General features: G+C 46.0%; 1 long non-coding RNA gene across 1 annotated transcript; it reads left to right on the top strand.

The window, feature by feature from the left end:
• Positions 1-393: 393 nt before the first annotated feature.
• LOC135564505 (uncharacterized) lies at positions 394-8,696 on the top strand. Its single transcript, XR_010461082.1, has 2 exons — positions 394-1,143; positions 2,379-8,696. It is a non-coding gene; the product is annotated as an uncharacterized LOC135564505 (long non-coding RNA).
• The last annotated feature ends 807 nt before the right edge of the window (positions 8,697-9,503 follow it).

The raw sequence follows: 9,503 nt of genomic DNA, 5'->3' as shown, positions 1-9,503 counted from the left end.
AGGCTCCTCCACTCAGCTCCAGTGAGGAAAGTGAGGACGTGGAGACATGATGAAATCAAAGACATTGTAGAGGACCTACCAGACCCAAGTAAAGACGCTGTGAAATATTCAGCAGAAATGAGGGTATTGGTGGGTCAGTACAAACCATCTGCTGCTGAGATAGCCCATATCTGTAAAAAGAAACTGGGACTCAGGTGGGCGGATGTACAGGGACAGTTTGATTGCAACTACCTGTGGGCTGAGAATGGCACATATCAGGACCAGATAACGGCGCTGCTGGCCAGGATTGTGGAGATGTATCCAACTAAGGACTGCCATCAGAGAATGCACTATGAAGAAAGATGAGGGCCTGGAGGCTTTCAGAAAGAGACTTGAGAGCTGTTTCAGGCTACACAGTGGTATCAGACCAAACAAACATGCATATGTGGATCTGCTGAAAGACACACTGGTGAGGGGTCTGACACCGGCCCTGGAGAAAGCTGTGAGGACTACCTGCATCAGTTGGGAGACTGAGCCATTAGCAACGGTGGTACAGCACTGCAAGCATGCTGAGAGACAACAAAGTACTCAGAAGGAAGACAAAATAAAGGAAGAAAAGTAAAGACACAGAAACTACAGGCTGCCCAGTTGACGTTTTACCAGGGAGCAGCCCCAGCAGGGACAGGACGAGGGGGTGGAGTGCGCAAGTGCTACAACTGTGGGAAGCCGGGTCATTTTGCTGCTTACTGCTCCGAGCCAACGAATCCACAGAGGAACAATGGCAGGGGCAGACCGAGAAGAGGGGCCCGAGAGGAGGGGGCAAGAGGAGGAGGAAAAGGAGCACATGCATGGACAGCCCCATTCCAACAGCCGTGGCAGCCACCTCCCAACCAATGGCAGGTCGGGCCACCACACGGGGTCCAGCAACAGCAACAGTGGGGCACAGAAGGAGTCCCTCCAGGCAGAGGACAACCTGGAGCCTGGCAGACGGGCCGCGGGCACAGACGACCCTGTACAATCCAGGACAGGGACAGGAGGAGGAGTATTGACATGATGAGGAGACAGGGACAGTTGTGCTAAAATCCTCAGAGGAACAAGAGCATTTGTTTTTAAAGTGTCACACCCTTCCGAGAGTAGAGCCAACCGTGGAGGCTTGCGTAAATGGTGAGTCATTAATATTTCTTGTTGATACTGGGGCTGCTATGTCTGTCATTAACTGCAAGGCTATGATAAAACCTTGCATGTCTAATGAAATAGTAAAAACTGCAGGGGCTTCAGGCCTCCCACTCAGAGAGCAGGTAACTATGCCTCTGCCTGTCTCCGTTTGTGAGGAGAAGTGTAAACATCAATTTCTCTACTCTGACCACTGCCCTGTCAATCTGATGGGCAGGGACCTCCTGTGTAAACTTGGCATCAACATAACATGTGGCCGAACCGGTTTAACTGTTATTCACGAGGAAGAGGAGGAAGTGGGGGTGCAATTGATGTTAATGTCTGAGTGTTGTGACTGGTATTATGCATGGGATGTTGATGATAAGGTGCCCAATATTGCTCGTATTTTCTCAATGGCCAAAACCCATTGGGGCCACGAGGGCAGTTTCATGTCTGAAGCAGGCTTACATTGCACCTCCCATTTTGCACCATTGACAAGAGATCTCCATTATGAGAAACAATGACTGTGTGCTACATTACAGGATGAGTCAGTGCAGTGTGAGGGTTTATACTGTAGCAGTGATTTCTGTGCTTTAGGGGTTAATCTAACCCCTGCACAGAAAGAGCTCTACCTGTTTGAGGATAGCGCACCACATGTGTCTCTGGCAAAATCAGACAGAGTAGAATGGGTGGATACTGGAATTTGGATGAAATGCTTGGTTGATGCTACAGACTGGGAGATGCGCCCTGATGGCTCAACTTATTCACCCAGCACACTGACAAGTTGTTACCCACTCAGTTGGGGAACACCAACTGAGAGGGGTGTGCATGGTGTTGATCAGGTTGCTTTTTCTTCCAATATCATGTTGTTGGCGCCCCCCCCCCTCCCTTGGGTTGTGCCGTGGCGGAGATCTTTGTGGGCTATACTCGGCCTTGTCTCAGGATGGTAAGTTGGTGGTTGAAGATATCCCTCTAGTGGTGTGGGGGCTGTGCTTTGGCAAAGTGGGTGGGGTTATATCCTTCCTGTTTGGCCCTGTCCGGGGGTGTCCTCGGATGGGGCCACAGTGTCTCCTGACCCCTCCTGTCTCAGCCTCCAGTATTTATGCTGCAGTAGTTTATGTGTCGGGGGGCTAGGATCAGTTTGTTATATCTGGAGTACTTCTCCTGTCCTATTCGGTGTCCTGTGTGAATTTGTAAGTGTGCTCTCTCTAATTCTCTCTTTCTCTCTTTCTTTCTCTCTCTTGGAGGACCTGAGCCCTAGGACCATGCCTCAGGACTACCTGACATGATGACTCCTTGCTGTCCCCAGTCCACCTGGCCGTGCTGCTGCTCCAGTTTCAACCGTTCTGCCTTATTATTATTGGACCATGCTGGTCATTTATGAACATTTGAACATCTTGGCCATGTTCTGTTATAATCTCCACCCGGCACAGCCAGAAGAGGACTGGCCACCCCACATAGCCTGGTTCCTCTCTAGGTTTCTTCCTAGGTTTTGGCCTTTCTAGGGAGTTTTTCCTAGCCACCGTGCTTCTACACCTGTATTGCTTGCTGTTTGGGGTTTTAGGCTGGGTTTCTGTACAGCACTTTGAGATATCAGCTGATGTACGAAGGGCTATATAAATACATTTGATTTGATTTGATGTTGTTGAGTGAAGACTCACCCCTCCTGAGAGGGGTCCCTGAATGCCTATGGGCAAGGGTCAAGTATGATTTTGGAAGAATAAAGGGAGCTGAGCCAATGGTAGTCACTCCTAAAGATACCAGGTGCCCATCTAGGGCACAGTATCCACTCAGTAGGGAGGCAATAGCAGGTATTACTCCTGTTCATGCATCCTTGTTAGCTAATGGTGCTTTAATTCCCTGTCCAGAATCACCCTAAAACACCCCTATCTTGCCTGTTAGAAAACCTTCAGGTGATTGGAGATTGGTCCAGGACTTAAGGCCTGTGAACGATGCAGTTTGTGCCCCGGTGGTTCCTAATGTTACTACACTGTTGGGGGCGGTACCACCCACAGCAGAGTGGTTCTCTGTGATTGATTTGACAAATGCATTTTTCAGTATTCCAGTGGCACCAGAATCTCAGTTCTGGTTTGCTTCCACGTTTCTAGGAAAGCGATTTACTTGGACTGTGGCTCCAATGGGTTACGTGGAATAGCACAACATCTGGAGGGTTTTATACCCCCTGAGGGCAGCACTCTGATTCAGTATGTGGATGATTTGTTGATGTGCTCCAGCTCAATGGAAACTTGTGAAACTGATACTCGGGCTCTGTTGATATTTCTCGCAGAGAATGGCCACAAAGTTTCAAAGAAGCTACCTTTTTACAGTTGGTTTCACAAACAGTGAGGTATTTGGGTTATGACATCTCTCCCAATGGCAGGCAGCTGGGTAAAGAGAGGATACAGGCTATTCTCCCTGTCCCACAGCTGGTTACTAAACGACACATGATGTCATTGACTGGTATGGCAGGGTATTGTAGGGCGTGGTTACCTTACTATGCTGAGGTGGTGCAGCCGCTTGCTGACCTTATTTATGGCCACAAAATGGCTATGATTGACAAAATTAAGTGGACACCAGAGGGACTGACTGCTCTGACCAGACTGAACCAACTCATGACTACTTCTCCCTGTTTGGGGCTCCCTGACCACTCTAAACCTTTTAACCTCTTTGTTTGTGAGAAAAATGGTTTTATGTCATCTGTTTTAACACAGGAACATGGAGGAAAGCAGCACCCAGTTGGGTATTATTCCAAACAGCTGGACAGTGTCGCCAGAGGTCTGGTTTGTTGTTTGAGAGCTGTGGTTGCTGCCACTGAAGCTGTGTTGGCTTGTGCAGACATTGTTGCCATTTGTGAATTCACTGAACACGTTCCTCATGCTGTACATGCTCTTATTTCACAGGCAAAGACGGCCCATCTAACACCAGCTCGACTGCTCCATTATCAGAATGTTCTTCTGACAATGTGTCATGTGACCCTGAAGAGGTGCACTGTGTTAAATCCTGCTACTTTGTTGCCCAAAGAGGATGATGGAGAGCCGCACGACTGTGCTGAAATGTTGGAGCTTGTCTCTAAACCAAGGTCAGATTTAACTGATGTCCCTTTGCAAAATGCACATTTGGAACTGTTTGTAGATGGCTCTGCTCAGCGTTCTGAGAAAGGAGAACCGTTGGTTGCGTATGCGGTTACTACTGCCTCAACCACACTGGAAAGTGCTAAATTACCCTCCCACCTTTCTGCAGCAGAACTCTTTGCACTCACCAGAGCTTGCATATTAGCTAGAGGCCAGTCTGCGACTATCTATACAGATAGCAGATATGCCTTTGGTGTGGTACATGATTTTGGTACTCTGTGGAAACAGCGCGGCTTCCTGACCTCCTCTGGTAAGACGATCTCTCATTCAAAACTTGTTGATAACTTGCTAAAAGCTATTTTGCTCCCTTCTGAAATTTCTGTTTGTAAGTGCCTTGCTCATGCTAACTCTTCCGACCCTCTCTCCAAAGGTAATGCTATGGCTGACTTGGCAGCTAAGGCAGCAGCTGTCTCCTGGAGGCCCCTGTGTTACAGATGGCTTTACTTCCTGATCATAACCTCTTCTCTCCCACTGATATCTCTGACTTGCAATCCTTTGTAGGTCCTGTTGAGTTGAGGAAGTGGAAACGACTATGTACATATGACCAGGTGCAGAAACTCTAGCTGGGCCCGGCTAGGCTACCAGTCTTACCACGTTCATGTTTCCCCTACTTAGCTAAGTTGTCACATGGAAGGGATCATGTGTCAAAGGGGGGAGTTGTTGATTTTGTAAATACATTTTGTTTTGCACCTGGGTTTTCTGTGTTTGCTGAACAATTTTGTGCAAAATGTGTGATTTGTATGACTAACAACATGGGAAGAGGGATTCCCATGCCACTGTTGGCTCATCCAACCCCTGAAAGACCATTTGAACACATAATGATGGATTTTATTGAACTCTCTCCTTGTCAAGGTTACAAATATTGTCTGGTGATAGTGGATGCCTTCTCCAAGTGGGTAGAGGCATTCCCATGTCGACATTCCACTGCTATGGCAGTAGCCAAGAATCTCCTGAGGGAGATCATCACAGGGTGGGGGTTACCATCTAAATTAACCAGCGACAATGGCTCCCACTTTGTAAACCTGGTGATACCTAACTTGTCTGAGAGTCTGCAGATAGACCTCAGGACCCATTGTAGCTATAGGCCGCAATCCGGTGGTTTAGTTGAACGCGCTAATCAAACCCTAAAATCTAAGATGGTGAAGTTTATGGCAGAGACAGGGCTTTCTTGGGTCACTGTGATCCCCCTGGCTCTGATGTACATGCGAGGGTGGCCCCACAGAACCACTGGATTGGATCCTCATGAGGTTCTGACAGGTAGACCAATAAGGATGATTAATTCTCCCTTCTCACAGAACAAGCTGACACTGATGGGCTGTGACGATGACATGGTAAATCATTGTACTGCTCTAAACAATGTTCTGAAGGCTATTTTCCCCAGGGTGAAAGCGGCTCTACCCCAGCCACTGGTGGGGATCCTGCACAAACTGCAACCAGGTGACTGGGTGGTGGTGAAAGACCTGAGACGAAAGCATTGGAACCAGCAGAGGTGGACCATACCAGATGATGCTGATTACCTCCACTGCTGTTCGCGTAGGTGAGAGGTCTACTTGGATCCACGCCAACCACTGCAGGAAGGTGCCATACTGCCCACCAGACCCTGAGGATGGAGGACCAGAGATGCCGGAAGTCACAAACTAAATGGCCATGGGAGGATCAGGCCCAGACTCTACACATCATGTTTCTTGCTCTGGTCTTGAGCCTTCTCATTACAGTTGCCATATGGACAGTGACTCAAGGACAACCGGTCCTGGAAAGACAACATGATACGGACTCGACTGATAACCGTTCAGTCCCATGGCGGGACTTAAATAACAGCCACTCCAGCTCCAGCCAACGGCAGGCTCAGGACAGGAGTCCAGCAAACAATAGCCGCTCCCATTTCGAAAGAAGAAGAAGGTCGATGCATCCACTGGATGAGTATCACAGTAGGAATCACGAGGGAAACACTTGGTGGTCACTGCTTAACTATACAGTAAAGACTGAACTGATGTTAGGAAATACCTCCTGTTATGTATGTAGCTTGTTTCCACATTCAGCGATCTCCCCATTCTTACAGTATTCATTAGAGGTCAGCATTAATGGCACTCTATGTGCACTAGAAGTGCTCTTGTCCAATGAGAACACAGGGGGTCAACCCTCACTAGGTAGAACACTGAGGGATAAATGCATTAATGGCAATTTGTCATCAACAAAAGATTTATGGTGGGAATTGATTGTTCACATTGGTGCAGTAGAATCATCTTAGAACCTAGATCCCGTGTACCAGAACCTATTCAAGTCCAACCCCGGTGAACCCCATTTAGGACCTGTAATTGTCATAACCCAAGCAATATTTCCATACCACAATTTAATGAATCCTATCTGGGAATGTCAACATGTGTCAATTATAGTGTTTTCCCAATAAGATGTAGCTGGAAGAAGGGAACATGCAGCTCTGGATACCCCATTAGACTGAGGGTGGGACACACCATTATTGATGCCGAAACTGACGATCGTTCTCCTCATCAATTTGGCTCGGCAACATTTACTGATCATTATTGGATTTGTGGTGATAAAGCTAATCTCTACCTACCCACAAATTGGAAAGGGTGCTGTATTTTTGGTAAACTAAACATATCCCTTGTGGTAATGCATAAAACTAATTCCTCTATTCCAATCAGGTTAAGACTAATTAAGAGGGACATCTCGCAATCCAATAATGTCCCCAGTGACTCTCGACGATCCTCGAAATTTGAAAAGTTCTGGCGTGATTTAATCCCCTGGAATGGGGCATCGGAGAATGCACGTGAGTTGGATAGGCTAGGATATCATTTGGAATCCCTGGTAAATTTGACCACTGCAGGGTTTTCTATGATAAGACGAAAGTTACAAGCCACTCAACTCATGGCAACACAAAATAGGGTGGCACTTGACATGTTGCTCGCACGTGAAGGAGGGGTGTGTCAAATTATAGGAGATCACTGTTGTACATTCATACCCCAGGGAGATGACAATTTGACTATTGTAGTGGAACATTTGAAAGAGCTTAGTGGTGTTCTCGAAAGGGAACACCAGCCTGACATCAACTGTAATCCGTTAGGATGGGTTCAGTCAGTGTTTGGTGCTTGGGCTGCGACCATTTTCCACTGGTTCATCTATGGTCTAATATTACTGATTGCTTTGTTGCTAATTATCATTTGTGTGAAGAAATTGTTTAATAAAGTGGTTGATGTTGTTCTTACTATGCCCTTGCTTGCAAATGAAGTAGGTGTAGATAAAGAATTTGAGATTGATGGACGGCAATCAGGAGAACACAGTGAAATATTCTCACTGGACAGTGTAGATAGAGAGGGTTCGCTGTATATGAATGATTTCCCTGACCTATTCCCTATTCCTAACTATATCTCTGATAGTGGGGAACCCAATTCTAAGCATGAGGACTTAGAGAGATGACTGTCCTATAGGTTCTAATGAGGCCTGTGTTTAGACACTGGTTCTCTTCTGTTTTGTTATTTTATTTTTTTACTCAACAAATGTATTATTCTATATGATTAAACAGGTGCAAGTCTGTATTGTGGTATAAAAGTTGTAAACTCAGTAATTTGACTATATACTCTGCAACTACTGTTAGTAAGGTGCCATGTTACTATTCTGATTCTTCAGAAGGGACTGAGTCCCTTGAGAGGGGCATGTGGGGGATGAATCAGAATTAGTTGGGTAACATAGATAAGATGTTTTATTTTCATAATATGCTTGTGAGATACTTGTAATTTAGAATGTATCTTTTTGTACTATAGTGTTGGCCGTTTGCAGTTATCCTTTCTCTGTCAGGGCTCAGTTACTTGGGCCCCAGAGAGGGGAGAGGTCAGGCTTGTCTTCATATGTAAATGTATCTTTTAAACCATGTGAAGGAATGATTGAGGGGGAACCAATTATCTCTTGGCTCCACAATGTCTGTGTGCCAGTCACTCCCTACTTTTGTCATTGGGGAGAGGAAGATGGCAGTGTCTGGAATCATTGTATGTTCCCTCTGAGGTTGCCCTTATCTTGACCTAGAGGCTCACTCTCCTCTCCGTGAGCTTGTCCAGGAGGGATTGTATTTGAGATGGGAGTATCTAAAATGACAATTGATATATACCATTGGATGAGGTAATGTTTTGGTACTATTTTGTACCAAGAACGAGATAAGAGCTTTGTTTAGGAGACCAAACTGAACGATAATTTATAGCCAATGCTGTCTGGCTATGGGATACTTCTCTCTGAAGTAGTCTTTCTTTGTGTAATATTCCTAAGACCTGTGGTTTGTCATGTCGACTAGGGGGGTGGATCTTTGCTATAAAAGATCTCAGTTGCCATGATGTTGACCACTCTCAACTTTTTATTAGAGATACTGAAATGTCAAAATGCTATTGCAAAAGCTTAATTATTATTAAAGGTGAAGATTAAGCATAACTCTGACTGGTGTGTGATTTGCTCTCTCATCATTTGGTAATTAAGGACATTTTCACGACAAACTGAGTCAGGTTTGTAGGCCTCCTTGTTCACACACACCTTTCAGTTCTGCCCACAAATTTTCTATAGGCTTGAGGTCAGGGCTTTGTGATGGCCACTCCAATACCTTGACTTTGTTGTCCTTAAGCCATTTTGCCACAACTTTGGAAGTATGCTTGGCGTCATTGTCCATTTGGAAGACCCATTTGAGACCAAGCTTTAACTTCTTGACTGATGTCTTGAGATGTTGCTTCATTATATCCACATAATTTTTCTTCCTCATGATGCCATCTATTTTGTGAAGTGCACCAGTTCCTCCTGCAGCAAAGCACTCCCACAACATGATACTGCCACCCCCGTGCTTCATGGTTGGGAGGGTGTTCTTCGGCTGGCAAGCCGCCCCCTTTTCCCTCCAAACAAAACTATGGTCATTATGGCCAAACAGTTCTATTTTTGTTTCATCAGTCCAGAGGACATTTCTGCAAAAAGTACGATCTTTGTCCCCATGTGCAGTTGCAAACCTTAGTCTGTTTTTTCTTATAGCGGGTTTGGAGCAGTGGCTTCTTCCGTGCTGAGCGGCCTTTCAGGTTATGTCTATATAGGACTCGATCTACTGTGGATATAGATATTTTTGTACCTGTTTCCTCCAGCATCTTCACAAGGTCCTTTGCTGTTGTTCTGGGATTGATTTGCACTTTTCACACCAAAGTACGTTCATCTCTAGGAGACAGAACGCGTCTCCTTCCTGAGCGGTATGATGGCTGCGTG

The sequence above is a fragment of the Oncorhynchus nerka genome, linkage group LG25, assembly GCF_034236695.1.
Source record: "Oncorhynchus nerka isolate Pitt River linkage group LG25, Oner_Uvic_2.0, whole genome shotgun sequence".
NCBI classification, from domain to species: Eukaryota; Metazoa; Chordata; class Actinopteri; order Salmoniformes; family Salmonidae; genus Oncorhynchus; species Oncorhynchus nerka.
The sequence above is the reverse complement of the archived record's forward strand: the minus strand, read 5'-3'. Positions and strand labels throughout refer to the sequence as shown.